Consider the following 17500-nt stretch of genomic DNA (forward strand, 5'->3'; position numbering starts at 1 on the left):
GAAATATTCAGGGATGTGAAAGGTGCCACTGAGGGAGGAAAGTCAGATATGAGAGAAGAGCTCAAACAAGTGCTGCCCAGAGACTACGTCTACGTAAGGGTCTTCAAAAGAGGCTGGACTGAACCAAGACGTGAGGGTCCTTCCAAGGTGGTCCTAGCAACTCCAACTGCAGTTAAAGTGGAAGGACGAAAGGTGTGGGTCCATCTAAACCATTGTTCCAGAGCAACGCCTGCACTGACAGCAGTGACTGAACAACCACCAGCACAACAAGAAGAACACGTCCACAAGGATGATGACTCCCAAGAGCCTGGACCACGTGGAACTTCCAGACCAAGAACAAGAGCCCAAGCCCACTGAGAGACACCACCAGCACCATCGGACGGTGATGACGTGGACTCTGACATGGATGACTGAAGTGAGGAAACATGAAAACAGAATCACCAGCCTCTTGCTGTCATTTGCTTTTTTCGTCACTTGTGTTCTGCTGGGACTGACGGTGTGCATGTTCTACATGAGACACAGCCCTCCACACTGTCTGAAAAATGACTCACATGCACACAGTCAGATCCAGAGCTCTCATGAGTGGATGAAAACAGCGGAACCAGAATACTCTCTTGCGTGCCAAACTTGCACTGTGAGGAGTACTGTCCAATTACCAGCCAAAAGGTTTGCCAAGGATTGCGTGGGACTCCGAATGAGTTCAAGGTGTTGCATGAAAGGACAGAGACAAGAGGGACATGCAAATGCAAATCAGTCTGGCTGTTGTCAGTGGTTTCCAGGTATTTCCAATTGTACACAGAGCCTAATTGTGTTGGACAAAGTGTTACACCTAGCAGGAAAAACAAAGGCCTATCTTTTATGTTACTCCTTAGTAATAATCTCTCACTGCCAGCAGGTGATTCCTGTGTAACATATAGGAGCACAGGTACCAAAGCATATGTAAAAGACATTAAAGGGAAAATAAGAGGAATAGGGATTTTAAAAGCTGATCGATGTAAAGTTTCAATAAGAATCACAGTAGGAGCAAGGTGTGGGTTAGTCCTCTGTCAAGGATACGAGTGTGAACTGTTGGAAGTTGTTTTATTTTGAGTTATTCTCTAGTTTTAGTTGGTATTCATTGTTAAACAGTATTAATGCTGAAGGGTTTAAGAAGCCACCTCCATTTCTGTTCTCGTGGTTTGAACAGTTACACCAAATAGCCTTACAACACCCCCAGGTCACATAAGTCCTATCAATTTGGGTCACATAAATCCTAGGTAGCGAAATGGGTCGGCACGGCGGCGTTCATGATTCCGATAATATAGGGAGTAGATCACTTAAATGTGCAGGAGTTTTCGCCTGTTTGCCCAAACTTTTGGCATTTTCCCAGTCTAATTTAACATCTACAGTTGAGTCTCAGCCTTCCATGTATTTGAAGTTCTTTTTCTTAATATAAGTGATCAAGGGACAAATAAAAATTCCTTTTCACTAATTACAGTCTACAGGCCACCAGAGTTTCTATCAAGTCTAATAACGCTTTCAAATAAAATAATAGTTGTCAGAGATTTTAATATCCACTTAGACAATCCTCAAGATGCACTAAGCAAGGCATTTATATCTATCATAGACTCCATAGGTTTCACCCAAATCATAAAAGGGCCCACACACTACCACAACCACACTCTAGACTTAATACTGACTTTTGGTGTAAACATAGATAACTTAGCCATTCTCCCCCAGAGCACAGCAGTCTCTGACCATTACTTAATCTCTTACGAAATTCACTTTAGTGGTAATGTGCGTTCATCACCATGTTATTGTGTCAAGCGGACAATAACTCCCTCCACAGCTGGTGGCTTTATTAGAAACCTTCCTAAATTATCAGCCGCTCTCATCTGTCCATCTGATCCTACTGAGCTAGATGCTATGACCAAGCTCTTAGAGAATAATTTTCAATCTACTCTAGATAGTGTGGCCCCATTAAAAAGTAAAATAGTAAGGCAGAAAAAACTCGCCCCCTGGTATAATGACCACACTCGGGCTTTAAAACAGACCGCCAGACAACTAGAGTGAAAATGGCGCCTGACTAAGCTAGAAGTGTTCCAGTCCACCTGGAAGGAGAGCCTTATAGACTATAGAAGAGCACTTGCTACAGCACGCTCAGCCTCTCTCTCCTCTCTCATAGAAAACAATAAGAATAATCCTAGATTACTTTTCAGCACAATCTCTAAACTGACAGAGAACAAAACAGTTAGTGAACCCCAGATGCCATCAGCCTATAGCAGCAACGATTTTATAAACTTCTTCAGTGATAAAATTGAAAAAAATAGGCAGAAAATTCAGAAACACAAATAAACTCCTCAAACCTGCTGCCCCATAATGCCAGCCTCAACCTTGAAAATATTATAATTCCTGCAGAGAGGCTGGAATCGTTTACCTTACTCCAAGAAAATGAACTAGTTAAAATAGTCTCTTCCACAAAATCATCTACCTGTATGTTAGATCCGATTCCTACAGGTTTACTCAAGGAAATTCTGCCAGAAATAACCAAGCCTATTCTGTCAATAATAAACTCCTCTCTGAGCCTTGGGTACATCCCAAAATCTCTTAAACTAGCAGTAATTAGACCGCTGATTAAGAAAGCGAACCTCGATACCTGCGAACTATCAAATTATAGACCCATCTCGAATCTCCCCTTCATATCGAAGATCTTGGAAAAAGTTGTAGCAAAACAGTTAAGCTCCTTTTTACATAGGAATCATACATGAAAAATTTCAATCTGGTTTTAGGCCACATCATAGTACAGAAACAGCACTAGTGAAAATTGTAAATGATCTATTATTATTCTCTGACCAAGGAAATGTGTCCTTGTTAGTCCTCCTCGATCTTAGTGCGGCATTTGACACAATAGACCACACTATCTTACTAGATAGACTAGAAAACCTTGTAGGGGTAACAGGAACAGCTCTTTCCTGGTTCCGGTCCTACCTCACTGATCGCTATCAGTTTGTTAATATAAACGGTGAATCTTCTGTCCTCGCAAAAGTAAAGTATGGTGTTCCACAAGGCTCTGTTTTAGGACCTGTATTATTCACATTATATATGCTTCCACTGGGCACCATTATCAGTAAACACGGCACAAATTTCCACTGCTATGCCGATGACACTCAGTTATACTTAGCAAGCGACCCAGATGATAGAATTAAACTTAGCAAGATTGAGGACTGTATAAAAGACATAAAGGACTGGATGTCGAGTAACTTTCTCCGACTTAACTCAGATAAAACAGAGGTTCTGCTTCTTGGTCCAAAAGCAGCTAGAAACAAACTGTCTAATTTAACACTTAAACTTAACAATTTCTCAGTTGCATCAAGCTCATCTGTAAAAAGCCTTGGTGTCATTATAGACCCTGATCTGTCCTTCGACACACATATAACTAATATTACTAGAACAGCCTTCCTGCATCTCCGCAATACTGCTAAATTGAGAAATGCATTCTCTCTACAGGATGCAGAAAAGTTAGTTCATGCATTTATTACTTCAAGGCTAGATTACTGTAATGCCCTGCTGGCTGGATGTCCCAGCAAAAGCCTTAACAAGCTTCAGTTGGTCCAGAACACTGCAGCCAGAGTTCTTACTAGAACCAGAAAGTTTGACCATATCAGCCCAATTTTATCAGCCTTACACTGGTTGCCAGTTAAATTTCGGATTGATTATAAAATTCTATTACTGATTTATAAAGCTCTAAACGGACTCGCCCCTCAGTACCTGAGTGAACTTCTCTCTCACTATGAACCATCCCACCTACTTAGATCACAAGGTGCTGCTCACTATTAGTACCTAGAATTAATAAAGTTACGTCAGGGGGCGGAGCTTCTCATACAAAGCCCCCCAGCTTTGGAATAATCTTCCTGTTAATGTTTGGGACTCAGACTCAGCCTCAGTGTTTAAGTCTAGGCTAAAAACTTACTTGTATAGTCGAGCCTTTGGTGATTAGTTTTCCCTGTCAGTTCTATACCTGCCAGAGTCTCTGCTGCTCTGCTAACACTGTAATCTGTGATCAGTCACCCATTACAGAACTGACTCTCTGTGTGTTTTCCTTTCTTTTCTTCACTGAGTTGAACAGCTGCCCATCCTGTGCGTCTGATGCTGTTGCCTCTTCTGCCTCGATCAGGTGCCACTGCTCGCCAGCCCTCTGGACCGGCTTACCAACATTGAGCCTCCTGCTGTACAACGCCGTGCAAACCTCACCCTCACAACCTGACCCCACTGATACTACTGCTGTTGCTGCATGAACTATTCAAAATTATTTACTTGAACCAATCAATCATTCAAACTAATTCAAATTAATCAATCACCCATTGCAGAACTGACTCTGTGTTTTTCCTTTCTTTCCTTTGCCGAGTTGAACAGCTGCCCATCCTGCTGCTGATGCTGCTGCCTCTGCTGCCTTGATCGGGTGCCACTGCTCGCCGTGCAAACCTCACCCTCACAACCTGACCCCACTGATGCTGCTGCTGCTGCTGCTTCTGCATGAACTAAACTATTCAAATTAATTGTTTCCTTCACGTTTTACCTGTTTTTTGTACTATAATACTTTATACTAACAATGTTTACTATCCGGTGTTGACCAGAGGAGGATGGGTTCCCCTTCTGAGTCCTGGTTCCTCTCAAGGTTTCTTCCTGTTTCTCTTAAGGAGTTTTTCCTTGCCACTGTCGCCTCTGGCGACGCTCATGGGGGCTCAGACCTGGATTTCTTTCTGTAATGCTCATTTCCTTGTAAAGCTGCTTTGTGACAACACCTGTTGTAAAAAGTGCTATATAAATAAACTTTGCTTACTTACTTACTGATAGAGATGCATTTGAAGGGGACTTATCACAGATGTTAGATAAATTGTGTTCAAAGAAAAAGGAGAAATTGTGTAAGAAGTATCAGTTTCCAGAAAAATCAGGAGTCAGGAACAATGCTTTATGGTTCTGAGCAACTGTGTAAAGAAAAGGACCTAGAGGGCTGTGTTCAGGTGTTTAGACAGTGTCACGGCTTCCTAAGACCAGAGCACCAACAGCACATGGAACAAAGTCAGCACTCTATCAGTGTCCTACAAAAGTTGAGTCACTTGAAAAAGAGAGAGATGAGTTGCTGAACCAGATTAAGTCAAAGGAAAAGCAAGTGAACCCCTCCCTTGAGGAGGAGCAGTCCCTTTCCGGGGACAGTGAAGGCATTTCTGATCGAGCTGGTCTTGATCAGACTGTCTCAGAAACAGCTACAGTAGTTGTCGAAGGAGGAAAGTCAAAGACAGATGGAGAAGAGTTCACAAGTCAGTATACTCAGCAAATGGCTGAAACAGTTACTGTGCATCTACTGTGCATCTACTGAAGATGTGATGAGCAGTAAAAGTGTTGCTCAAAGAGCTGATGGTGAGACTTCACAAGCTGAAGTGGCCCAGCTGCTCAGTACTGCTGCGTTAAAGAATGTGTCCCATGGAACAGGGAATAAGCAGAGCCAGGGAACACATGAGAATGCATGCCACTATGGTGGTAAAATGGGTTCTTGCACATGCAAAAACAGGAAGTTCAAGGCAAAGAGTAAAAAGACGGGTGGATGCAATTTGGTCAGGACTGTAATAAGAATCACACAGCTGTTTTACCAGAGGCTAAAAGGAAAAGGCGGTTCTAAGTTCTCTTAGTTAAGGTTGCAGCAGTGTTATATCAAAGGGAAAAATGTGGACATGCTTCACACTGTAAATAGTGCTACCCTTAAAATAGGGACATGGGTGACTCTAAGAGAGCTTTGAGCAGAACTGGCGACATCTGTTCTGTATGACTCTGTTGGGGGTGGGGGGTCAGTTGCATAGCATAAAAGCTGTGTGTCTGAGCTGCTGTTCAGACTGGGGTGAGACTAAGGCAGGTATACTGAGAGCTCTCTTTTTAATAAAACCATCATTATTTCTGCAAACCCCGGTCTCCTGAATCTCTTCCATGGCAAGATCAAAGATCTACAACAAAACCAATCATCTGTTATAAGACATCTAAGAGAAATAATTCCAAAGGAGTTGTTGTTCAAAAATGGACGGCACATGAGACGAAAATAGGACAAAAAGATGAGACTAATCTGAAGAAAAAGGGATGGTTGTCCCAGAATATGCTTCCCAAAACATACTGTATCATTACTTACGCTATACTGCCGATATCAACATGAAGACAGTTTAACCTGCCATTCCGAACATGTACCAGCTATGATGGCTATAGGAGGATTAGAGGAGTGTTGGGAAAGTGTTACAGTCTGCCTTTGCTCTGTTTACTGGACAGTTTAAGCCCAGAAGTTTTTACAAACAAGGGTTTTGACAATTGTACAGCTATGAGCAAACCTGTTACAGCTCCACCTCTGGTAATCAAGGATGGTAGATTAAATTATCCTTTTTGTTTTTGTCTAGAAGAAGGAAATGAGATTAATAGCTTTGCTACTAGATATGATAGAAAGTTAAATGCCACTATTCAAATAAACAATAAAGGGAATGTTACCTTTGACATAGGCTTTACTGTAGGATCTCACCCTGTAGCAGACGTATTTAAGATTTGTAAAGAAGGAGAAGATCTACTTCAGTGCTTATCAGATAATTAAGCTCCGTTTACTCTTAGTGGGGTTGTGCTTAGATTTGCATGGGGAGAAATAACAACTAGACATAAGAAAGACATTACCTGGCAAGAGAACAAACCAACACTAAACTGGGCAGGTGTTCCTGTTAATGTACCACCAGAGTTTAAAGCCATGATAGATGAGAGCAAAGGAGGTTTATCTGTGTTTTTACCACGTATTCAAACATCACAAAATGCCAAGTGGATAAATTATATTTGGTATAATCAACAAATGAATTACACCATCAAAGCTTTAGAATAGCTGGGTCAGCAACTAGATGCTGCTTCTCGTGTGGCACTACAAAATCAGTTTGTAATTGACATTATGAGAGTTCCTATTAGGGCGTCTGTGTTCCTTTTGGGGATGAATGCTGTGGTTACATTCCAATACATACAGCAGTAAAAGGTCATTTCACAAACGTAATGGTCAATTAAGGGCACTTAGGAATGACCATGTGGGAAACACTAAAGGCCCTTCTCTATTTGCTGGGGGATAGTTTAAAAGGTTATTCTCTGGTCAGTGGGTCTTATTAAGAATGGGGATGATTCTATTGGTTATTCCTGTGGTTTTATTATTTTGGAGTGTTGTGTTACACCTTTTGGTACGCAGCATGATTATCAAAATTGTGGGGAATATTATGGGATATTTTCCTGGGTTACAAGTTGAAACTCCTACAGCCAGTAACAACTTTCATGTGACTTGCCGTGTTGCACCAGCTGAAGGAATTAATTAGGACTGAGTGATGGCCTATTAATCCGTGTGTTTTTGTAGTTTCCTTTATATTTTGGTGTTTCATTCTATCCTTTAGTGACATTAGTTTGTGTTTTGGGAAATGTTATCATACATAGGCAAGTAAATATGTTTGTTAACTATTTCAAGGGTCTGGTTTGCTTTCAGGCTGATGCTGGCTACTGACATCCAAGAAGTTGGGCTCAAGACACCAGTTGCCTCTTTGGGGTTGAGAGCTGGGACTGGAATGGTCCAATTGTGGCTTTTTGGGCTTATTGGCTTTCTTGGGACACCTGGTATGTGGGACTTAAAGAGCCTGTATAGTAGCTCTGAGGAGCTTTATAACCAGGAAGACCCAGATTTGCCGTGCCTTATGCAGCTTTGCTCACCCCCTATACAAAAAGTTCACCAGACTGATAATTGGGCTAATAAATTTATAGTGAGTTTAGCAGTGTAATTTACACTGCCTGACAGGTTCCAGTACACAAACAATGATCATTTAAGGAGAGAAATGACTATTTGGGTTTTCATTTTATTTTTATTATGAGTTTTCTTTTACTTTGAACTACTTTGCTAATGGATCTGATTTTTGGTTTGTTTTTAACTATACTCTTTGATTTTATTCATTTTTCTTCACATATTTTGATATTATTTTACTCTTTCAACATTTATAATATGTAATTCAGTATTACTCACTGTTTGGTAAGTTGAACATAATAATCAATTATAAGGTTCACGGTAAACCGTAAAAAGGAGGGAAATGACGGAGATTTTGAATAAATATTCCCTTAATCAGTAATCAAATAGATTAGATGTTGTAATCAATAACCAAATAGGAAGTCTTGCCTAACAGAGAATATTAATTCTCTCACAGAGGGTCGGCCTTAGACTGTCTGCACAGGAGATTATAGACACTGGAAAGCAGCTGGGTTCACAGAGAGGCCTGTGTGTACCTACTGACCCAGTGAAGAGAGGGGCAGGTTGACCTTGAAAGGTAGAGCAGGCTGGTAAAAACCTGCAGAAGCCAGTTTTGAGGAGTGAGCTCATCATGCAATGGTTGAAGAGATGCACCTATTAGAGAATGAGCTGATATAAAAATCTGAGAAGTAGGGCGGGGGGATATCAAACCACCCCAGATAAATGGTATAAACTGTTTGGAACACTGTATTTGCACAGTTGGGTCTCGAGACTCTGTGGCACCTGATGCTGAAATAAAACTTTCCACAAACTCAGCGTCTGAAGACTCTTTCCTTTCTGACAACTTTTGAGAACTTAGACTTAAAACAGTTGTTAGTGAAAGTGTTTAGCGGGTATTAAAATATTTCTTTTTATTCATAATTTTAAGTTGGAGGCCTGGGGTAGAAGGACTAAAATACACTGTAAATAAGAGTTAGTGCATCTCTGTCGAGCCTCAGGTCTGTACATACTTAACGGCAGGATCAGAGGGGACTCTTTAGGGAGGTTCACGTACTGTTCAGCTCTTGGAGCCAGTGTAGTTGATTATGCTATCACTGACATGGATCCCTCCTCCATCAACGCATTCACTGTCCGACAGCAAACTCCTCTATCAGACCAGAACCAAATTAATGTGTATCTAAAATGGTTAAATAAACCCCAGCAAACGGCAACAGAGCCCAGTAAGCTGTTCACAGTCCACAGGACTTACAGATGGGCTCTGGATAGCTCTGGGAAATTCATGCATGAACTCCAATCAGTTCCTGTATCTAACAAAATCACTAACTTTATTAACACCCATTTTGAAAATAATACGAGTAGAGTAAACCTTGCTGTGAATCAAATCAGCAGCATTTTTCAAACAGCATATTTTATAGCTCACCTTCAAAGAATTAAAAGGAAAACAAGTAAAAAAATTGGACAAAGAAAAATGGTTTGATTTCGAATGTCAATCAATAAATAGAAGATTCTGTCAAACAAAATCAGTTCTGGGAGATGTGAGAATAACTTGAGCACAACAAAACCAAAAGACATACCTATACAAAACAGCCACATTTGCAAGAATCAGATTGGCTTCCTTCCAAATCACAGAACTACCGACCACATTTACACCCTACACACCCTAATTAATCCACACGTACACCAAACAAAACATGGAAAGAAATTTGCCTGTTTTGTAGATTTCAAGAAGGCATTTGATTCTATTTGGCATGAAGGGCTTTATTATAAACTTATACAGAGTGGTGTGGGGGGTAAAGCTTACGATATCATAAAATCAATGTATTCAGGAAACAGATGTGCGATAAGAATTAGAAACGTACAGAATTCTTTACTCAGAAAAGAGGAGTGAGGCAGGGCTGCAGCCTGAGTCCAACACTGTTCAACATCTACATTAATGAGATAGTGCTGCAGCTGGAACAGTCTGCAGCTCCTGGACTCGCTCTATAGGATGAGGAGGTGAAGTTCCTGCTCTACGCAGACGACCTGGTGCTGCTGTCTCCGAGTACAGAGGGGCTACAGCAGCACCTGGACCTGCTGGAGCAGTACTGCCAGCACTGGGCCCTGGCAGTAAACCTGAAGAAGACAAAAGTTATGATCTTCCAGAAAAGGCCCAGGTATCAGGAACACAGGTACCAGTTCACTCTGGGCAGCACCGCCCTGGAGCACACGCTGCAGTACACTTACCTCGGCCTCATCGTCACTGCAGCCGGGAGTTTCAGTGCGGCAGTGAATGCACTAAAGGAAAAAGCTGTCAGCGCTGAACGCAATCAGGAGGAGACTCTACAGTATCGACATTCCCATCTCAATCTGGTGTGAAGCGTTTGACAGTGTGATCCAGCCCACTGCGCTGTATGGGAGTGAGGTGTGGGGTCCACTCAGTGAGCACAGCTACACTAGATGGGACAAGCATCCAACAGAAATACAAAGCAGAGAAAGATCCTGACCAAGTACAGACTCAGTGACCACAGCAGAGACATATCCTCACCAAGTACAGACTCAGTGACCACAGCAGAGACAGATCCTCACCAAGTACAGACTCAGTGACCACAGCAGAGACAGATCCTGACCAAGTACAGACTCAGTGACCACAGCAGAGACAGATCCTGACCAAGTACAAACTCAGTGACCACAGCAGAGACAGATCCTGACCAAGTGCAGACTCAGTGACCACAGCAGAGACAGATCCTGACCAAGTACAGACTCAGTGACCACAGCAGAGACAGATCCTGACCAAGTACAGACTCAGTGACCACAGCAGAGACAGATCCTGACCAAGTACAGACTCAGTGACCACAGCAGAGAAAGATCCTGACCAAGTGCAGACTCAGTGACCACAGCCTGGCCATAGAACAGGGCAGGTACAAAAAGTCCTGCCTGCCCAAAGAGGAGAGGCAGTGTGGTCACTGTCTGACAGGTGAGGTCAAGACAGAGATGCACTTTCTTCTTCACTGTGAAAAATACAGACAAGGGAAATTTACACAAACAAATTCAACAAATTCATCCCACATTGTAAAAAATGTACAGAATTGTGAATTATGAATATTCCTTGGAATTCCTTGGAATATTCCTCGCTGCCAAATACGTAGCAACATGCCACCGCCTGAGAGACAGCGGGTAAAACCCCCACATACCCCCACCCTCTGGACCCCCATCCCACATACCCCACTCTACTTACCCACACCCTCCATACCCCCACTACACTTACCCCCACTCTACTGACCTCCGCCCTCCATACACCCAGAGAGAGACACAGAGAGAGTGTGAGAGAGAGGCAGAGAGAGTGAGAGAGAGATACACAGTGAGAGAGAAAGAGACAGTGAGAGAGAGAGACACAGTGAGAGAGAGAGAAACAGTGAGAAACAGAGAGAGAGAGACATAGTGAGACAGAGAGAGAGAGAAAGAGAGAGAGAGATTTGATTTTTAACAGAGACTTTTATTCAGTCACTTCAAATCATAATTATAAACACTCCACACATAATGCGACGGCCCCCAAACAGTATCAGCCCCAAGGACTGGCAAGGACTAACTCTCCCTCAACCACAGTGCAAAATACATTATTATAGCACCATTCAGAGTCAAACACTTCCAGGTTATTCATTGTTTTATAGAATTTAAACTCAAAAACAATCCTGGATTTCACCAGAGCAAGAAACAAAGGCAAAACATCATGACCAGATCTGCTCTCCACTGTGTTCCTTCTTGAATTATAAACAACAAGCTTAGCCTGACCGACAGCAAAGTTAAGCAGTTGCCATTTTGTTCTGTCTTTTCTGTTATAACCAGCCCCCAAAATAAAACCATGTGACGTAAAAAATTCCCCACATTTCATGAACAGGAAGCCCAGCGTATCAAAGAGTGGTTTAAGTCTCACACATTCTAAAAAACAGTGAAAAACAGTCTCTCTAAAACCACAAAACACACATTTATCATCAACCTGCGGGTTAATTACTGAGACAAGTGAGTTCACAGCTACAGCCCCGTGTAAAATTCTCCACTGGAGATCACCAGATCTCTTTGTTAGAGGGGGTTTGTACAACACCCTCCAGACCGGTCGCTTGTCTATCCCCAGCCCAAGTTTTCCTCTCCACACTGTGTCTGCCCTCCCATTCAACACTGATTTATTGAACACCTTCACGCAACACTTGTAGAGAATTTTACCCGGAGCTGTGCCCAGATTTATGTCTCGCAGTCCATTAAGATCCAATAAAGGACCAGACCTGTCTTTAAAATCAGGAGTGAGGCCAGTGCTTGGGAAGGAATCCCCTCTGTTGGGTACTGCACTCCCACTCCAGTAGCTCTGTAGTAAAGGCCAGTCTTCTTGGTCTAACCGTTTCACCCACAGGTCGAGAACAGTCCTAATTTGGCGAATGGACCTCTGGCCTAAAACCGAAGCAACGGCCCGGGCATCCCCCCGTCCAGGTCCACCTGCATCCACCAAGTGCCGTAGTTTTACCATATTGGACATACACAAAGTCTGAGTGAGGCCAGGTACTTCACTCGCAACGTCTAAGCGTGACCCTTTCATCAGTGGCTCCTCCAGCAGCCAGAAAAGCGAGTTGCTTGGTTCCAGTCTGTCAGTCTTAAACAGTGCCCAAAACTTAAACAATCCTCGATAAAAAGGCGGTAATCCACTCAAGCGTAGCTGCTTACAGTCCATGAGGAACAAAGCAGTGTCCAGTCCAAGGCCATCTGCTTTTCGCAGAATAATGCTGGCCACCTTCCTCCATGCCAAGTCCACTGAGCCAGTCAAAAACTTTTTTAAAAACTGTACACGAAAAGTAGCCAATCTGCTCTCCAGGTGGACCAGGCCCTGTCCACCTTCCTCTTTGGCCAGAAAAAGCACGCCTTGAGGGACCCAGTGAAGGCGGTCCCAAAAGAAGTCCACCATGATGGCTTGCAAACGAGCAAGCAACCCAACAGGAGGATCCACACAAGACAGCCGATGCCAAAGAACTGAGGCTGTCAAATTATTTATTATCAGTACTCTTCCTCTGAATGACATTTGTGCATGAATTCATTTCCATCGTGCCAGTCTACCCTCCATTTTTTCCACCACACCGTCCCAGTTCTTTTTGTCGTGTAGCCTCATCTCCAAGATAGACACCCAAGTATTTGATCCCACCCCTCTTCCAAATCATACCAGCCGGTAAACTGGGCAAACCACTCGCCCAGGTCCCCACTGCAAAGGCCTCGCTCTTCCGCCAATTCACCCTAGCAGCTGAAATGTTCCCAAAATCACAAATAGCAGACACCAAGTTATCAATATCCATTTGCCCCTTTACCATAATCATTACGTCATCTGCGTAGGCTGAAATGCGATGTTGAACATCATACTGAGGTAAAACAAACCCTTCAATTTTGGAGCGAAGTCTATTCAGCAGTGGTTCAATGGCGAGGGAATACAGCATTCCAGACAAAGCGCAGCCCTGCCGTATGCCACGCTCAGCCTTAAAGGGAGCGGTCAAACCACCATTAATCTTCAGCACACTTTCAATGTCCTGGTACATTACCTTTACCATTGCAATAAAAGAGGGACTAAAACCAAAAGCCTCGAGAGTGTGCCACAGATACTGATGCTCGACTCGGTCAGAAGCTTTCTCCTGATCTAATGAAATGAAACCAGAGTCAACACCCAGAATATTGGAAACTTCCAATATATCCCTGACTAGACAGATATTATCAGTAATAGACCTGCCAGGTACACAGTAGGTCTGGTCTAAGTGAATGACATGCCCCATCACATCTTTTAGCCTAATAGCCAGAGCTTTGGAGAACACCTTGAGATCAGTGCACAGGAGACTCACCGGTCTCCAGTTCTTAATGTCCTGCAGGTCTCCCTTCTTTGGCAGTAGGGTGATCACAGCCCTCCTGCAACTCAGTGGCAGAGAACCCTCTGCCAAGGTCTCATTCAGTACGGCCAATAAGTCTGCACCGAGCTCTGCCCAAAAGGCCTTATAAAACTCCTGCTCACCCAGGGGCCTTTCCAGCTCTGCATTCAGCTGGTCAGAGACCTTTGGAAGACCTGCATAAAAGCGCGAAGCCAGTTTTCCATTCTCCTCTCACTTCTGTACAATTCAGAATAGAATTGTACAGCCCGTTTCCTAATGTCAACAGGCTCTGTCAGCTCCTGACCGTCTTCAGAGCGCAGAGAGTGAATGAAACGGCTCTGGCCATTCTTTCTCTCTAAACTAAAGAAAAACTTAGATGGGGCATCCATCTGCGTTAAACTTTGATAACGCGATCGGACCAGAGCCCCCTGTGCCCTAAAGCCCAGCAGGTTTGCAAGAGCAGTTCTTTTGAACTTGAGATCTGCAGTGTGACTCGGGTCTCCTGTAGAGTCCATCAGTCTCTGTAGTTCAAGTATCTCAACTTCCAGCTGCTTCATGGAGTCAGTAATGTGCCGTGAGACATTGAAAGTGTACTGTTGACAAAGCTGCCTGATTTCTACCTTCCCATAGTCCCACCACTGTCGCAAAGTTCTAAAATGCTGCTTTCTTTCTTGAAAATTAGCCCACAAAACTGAAAACACTTGTTTGAAATTCACATCACACAGTAGGGAGGTGTTAAAATGCCAATAAGCACTTTTGGGTTTTAAATTTGCAATAAAAACAGTGCACAAAACCATACTGTGATCAGAAAAACCGGCTGGTATAATCACACATTCTTTAAAAGTGTTAAGATGGTGCCTAAAACAATAAAACCTATCCAACCTAGCTAGTGACATAAAACCTTCCCTTGCGTGAGCCCATGAATACTGCCTAACGTTCTGATTTAAAACCCTCCAAACATCACACAGACTGTGTTTCTGAAGCAGCTGGCGTAAAGTTCGCTGTGATGCAGTGTGAGGCTCGGCGTGGTTCCTGTCCAGATCATCATCCTCTGTACAGTTAAAATCACCACCCATAAACAGAAAATTATCTGAACAGCAATTTTGTAGGGCTGCACTAACATTGTTAAGATAACAAACCCTGTCAATGCCGACTGTGGGAGCATAAACATTCACAAAATAGACCTTAAACCGCTCGTACTGTGCTTTTATAATCATAAACCTGCCTTTTATGACATGCTGAACCTCATAAGAGATTGGTAAGCAATGCTTAGCAAAAAGAACAGCCACCCCTCCTCTGGTTGAGCTCATGTGACTGAAGAGAGCCCCTCCCTCCCACTCCCTCCTCCAGTCAGTCTCATTAGAGTCATCACTGTGAGTCTCTTGAAGCAGCATAACATCAACACCCTTATGCTTAATGAATTCATATATTAGAGCTCTCTTATATGCGTCCCGAGCTCCGTTCACAGAGTGCCCACCCTGATCCTACTCATTAAGGAATGTGTGTTTAGGTTGCATGAGACTAGCAGCAGAGCGAAAAACAAGGAGAAGCTATGTGGTCTCGAAACCGTCCTCATTGTCATTTTGTAGTCCTAGTTTCAGTTTTGGCACAATTTTCTTCAACCGGTAAGTTTCCTGCACCGTAAACTGTTCTTCACCTTCGTTCCTCATAATTGCCTGAACTGACTCTATAAACAGTCTGTGATCAGGGAAATGGTCTTCAACCACTACCCCTTGAATGTTTTTGGTTTTCTGAAGGAATGACTTCCAGAGTCATCCAGAGCACTGAGACCAGTATCCTCTCCTTGTTTCTCACTCCGCACACCTGCCGTTCGCTGTGTCTTCCCCTTACTGTCACCAGGCTTAGCCCACTTCATTTTCCTTTTACCAGAGGGAGCCTTAAAAACAGTTTCCTCAGCTACAGCTTCTGTGTCCACACCCTCTTCTCCTACAACAGATCCCACGGCAGCAATGGCTGCTGCACCAACCCCAACATCAGCATTAGCATCAAGTTTATTCCTTTTAGGCTCTAAACACTCCCACATCTGTCTTACTTCTGGTTCCAACAGCAGGTTCAGCTGCTCTACCCCCCCTCCCCATCCGGTGTCTGTGTCAGCCTCACTGTCTGCCCTGGGATCTGCTGCACTCCCCTCAGCTGTACTGGGCCCAGCCTCTGTGTCTGAGGCCTGGCCTGCGTTACCCCCCATGGGCTCAGAGTTTGAGGCCTGTGAGGGGCCTTCCTCAGCCTTCTCAGGGCACGAACGCCTCAAATGCCCCTCTTGTCCACACCCAAAACATTTCATAGAATCAGATGTAGCAAAAATCGCATAGTCAAAATCATCGATTCTGAATTTAAAAGCCACATTCACCTCGTCAATACCAGGTTTCAGGATCATATAAATGTGTCGTCTGAAGCAGACAACATGCTTTAACAGGGGGGATTTACAACCAAGGGGGATCTTTCTCACTTGAGACACTGGTTGACCATATCGTGACAGTTCTGCTGTTATCAGCTCGTCTTTAATGAAAGGCGGGACATTAGACAGCGTTATCTTCCTCGCTGGGCGAATGAGAGGCGTTACAGGCGTAAACGTGCCCTGAACAACAACGCCGTTCTGCACCATCGTGTTTACTTTCTCTACATCGTCTAGAAAGACCACCACAGCCCCGCTCATCCTGGATGCAGACACGATGCTGTTGTAACCCACTATTTCACCCACAGCTAGGCTGCACTCCTCCACAGAGCAGCTCACATCAGGCGCTGTTTTAATTCCGTGGCGGCGCGAACATTTTTCAAAACTTACTCGCCCCGCCGCCGCCATGGCGGCCGGCAAACGCCGGCTACCGGCGTTACACCCACAAACTACCCTGACCTGTCCTCCGCTAAACACCACTACACACCGCTAAACACCACTACACACCGCTAAACTCCACTACACACCGCTAAACACAATCACAACAAACTCCAACACAGTTAATCAATGAAAAAGATAGAAAGATAGAGAACTCACTCTCACAGCAGCAACCCCTCCGTCACTCACCCACTTCCGCTCAGAGAGAGAGAGAGAGAGACACAGTGAGAGAGAGAGTGAAAGAGACTTTGACTTTTAACCCCCTTTTATTGAAGCATTAATAATTAAAGAATTTTACATCCTATGGTAAAAGGCTAATAGTTATATTAATAATAATGAGGATCCCCAAAGAAGATCCACCCATTCACAAAGATTCACCAATGAAATGATGTCACACCCAGATCACTGACAGATACAACACTTTCACCAGCTCACCACTTTCTCTCACAACAGGAAATGTTCTGAGTACTTTGGTAAAAGACAAATTCAGCTCTAATGCGCGACTCTACCAGAGCTCGGAACAGTTTCAGAACATCCACCTCCTGCCCTTCAGACACCGACCTGAAGGACTTCCACACTGATAACTTAGCTTGTCCCTTTAAAAATTAGCCAAGGTACATTTATAACACTGAGCTTTGGAGTATTTACAGCCAAAAATAAACAGAGTCCGGGTGAACAGAGGAACCAGCCCTGTGAGCGCCCTGTCCAGGAGCTCGAACAGAGGAACCAGCCCTCTGAACGCCCTGTCCAGGAGCTCGAACAGAGGAACCAGCCCTCTGAATGCCCTGTCCAGGAGCTCGAACAGAGGAACCAGCCCTCTGAACGCCCTGTCCAGGAGCTCGAACAGAGGAACCAGCCCTCTGAACGCCCTGTCCAGGAGCTCGAACAGAGGGACCTGCCCTCTGAGCGCCCTGTCCAGGAGCTCGAACAGAGGAACCAGCCCTCTGAGAGCCCTGTCCAGGAGCTCGAACAGAGGAACCAGCCCTCTGAGAGCCCTGTCCAGGAGCTCGAACAGAGGAA

At 44.0% G+C, this 17500-nt stretch overlaps 1 protein-coding gene across 1 annotated transcript in view; it reads right to left on the reverse strand.

Annotated features, from left to right (window-relative positions):
* LOC118801115 (NACHT, LRR and PYD domains-containing protein 12-like) overlaps positions 1-17500 on the reverse strand; it is a 63619-nt gene that overhangs the window by 24150 nt on the left and 21969 nt on the right. The gene's annotated exons all lie outside the window — the stretch shown is intronic.

The sequence above is a fragment of the Colossoma macropomum genome, unplaced genomic scaffold, assembly GCF_904425465.1.
Source record: "Colossoma macropomum unplaced genomic scaffold, Colossoma_macropomum, whole genome shotgun sequence".
Lineage (NCBI taxonomy): Eukaryota > Metazoa > Chordata > Actinopteri > Characiformes > Serrasalmidae > Colossoma > Colossoma macropomum.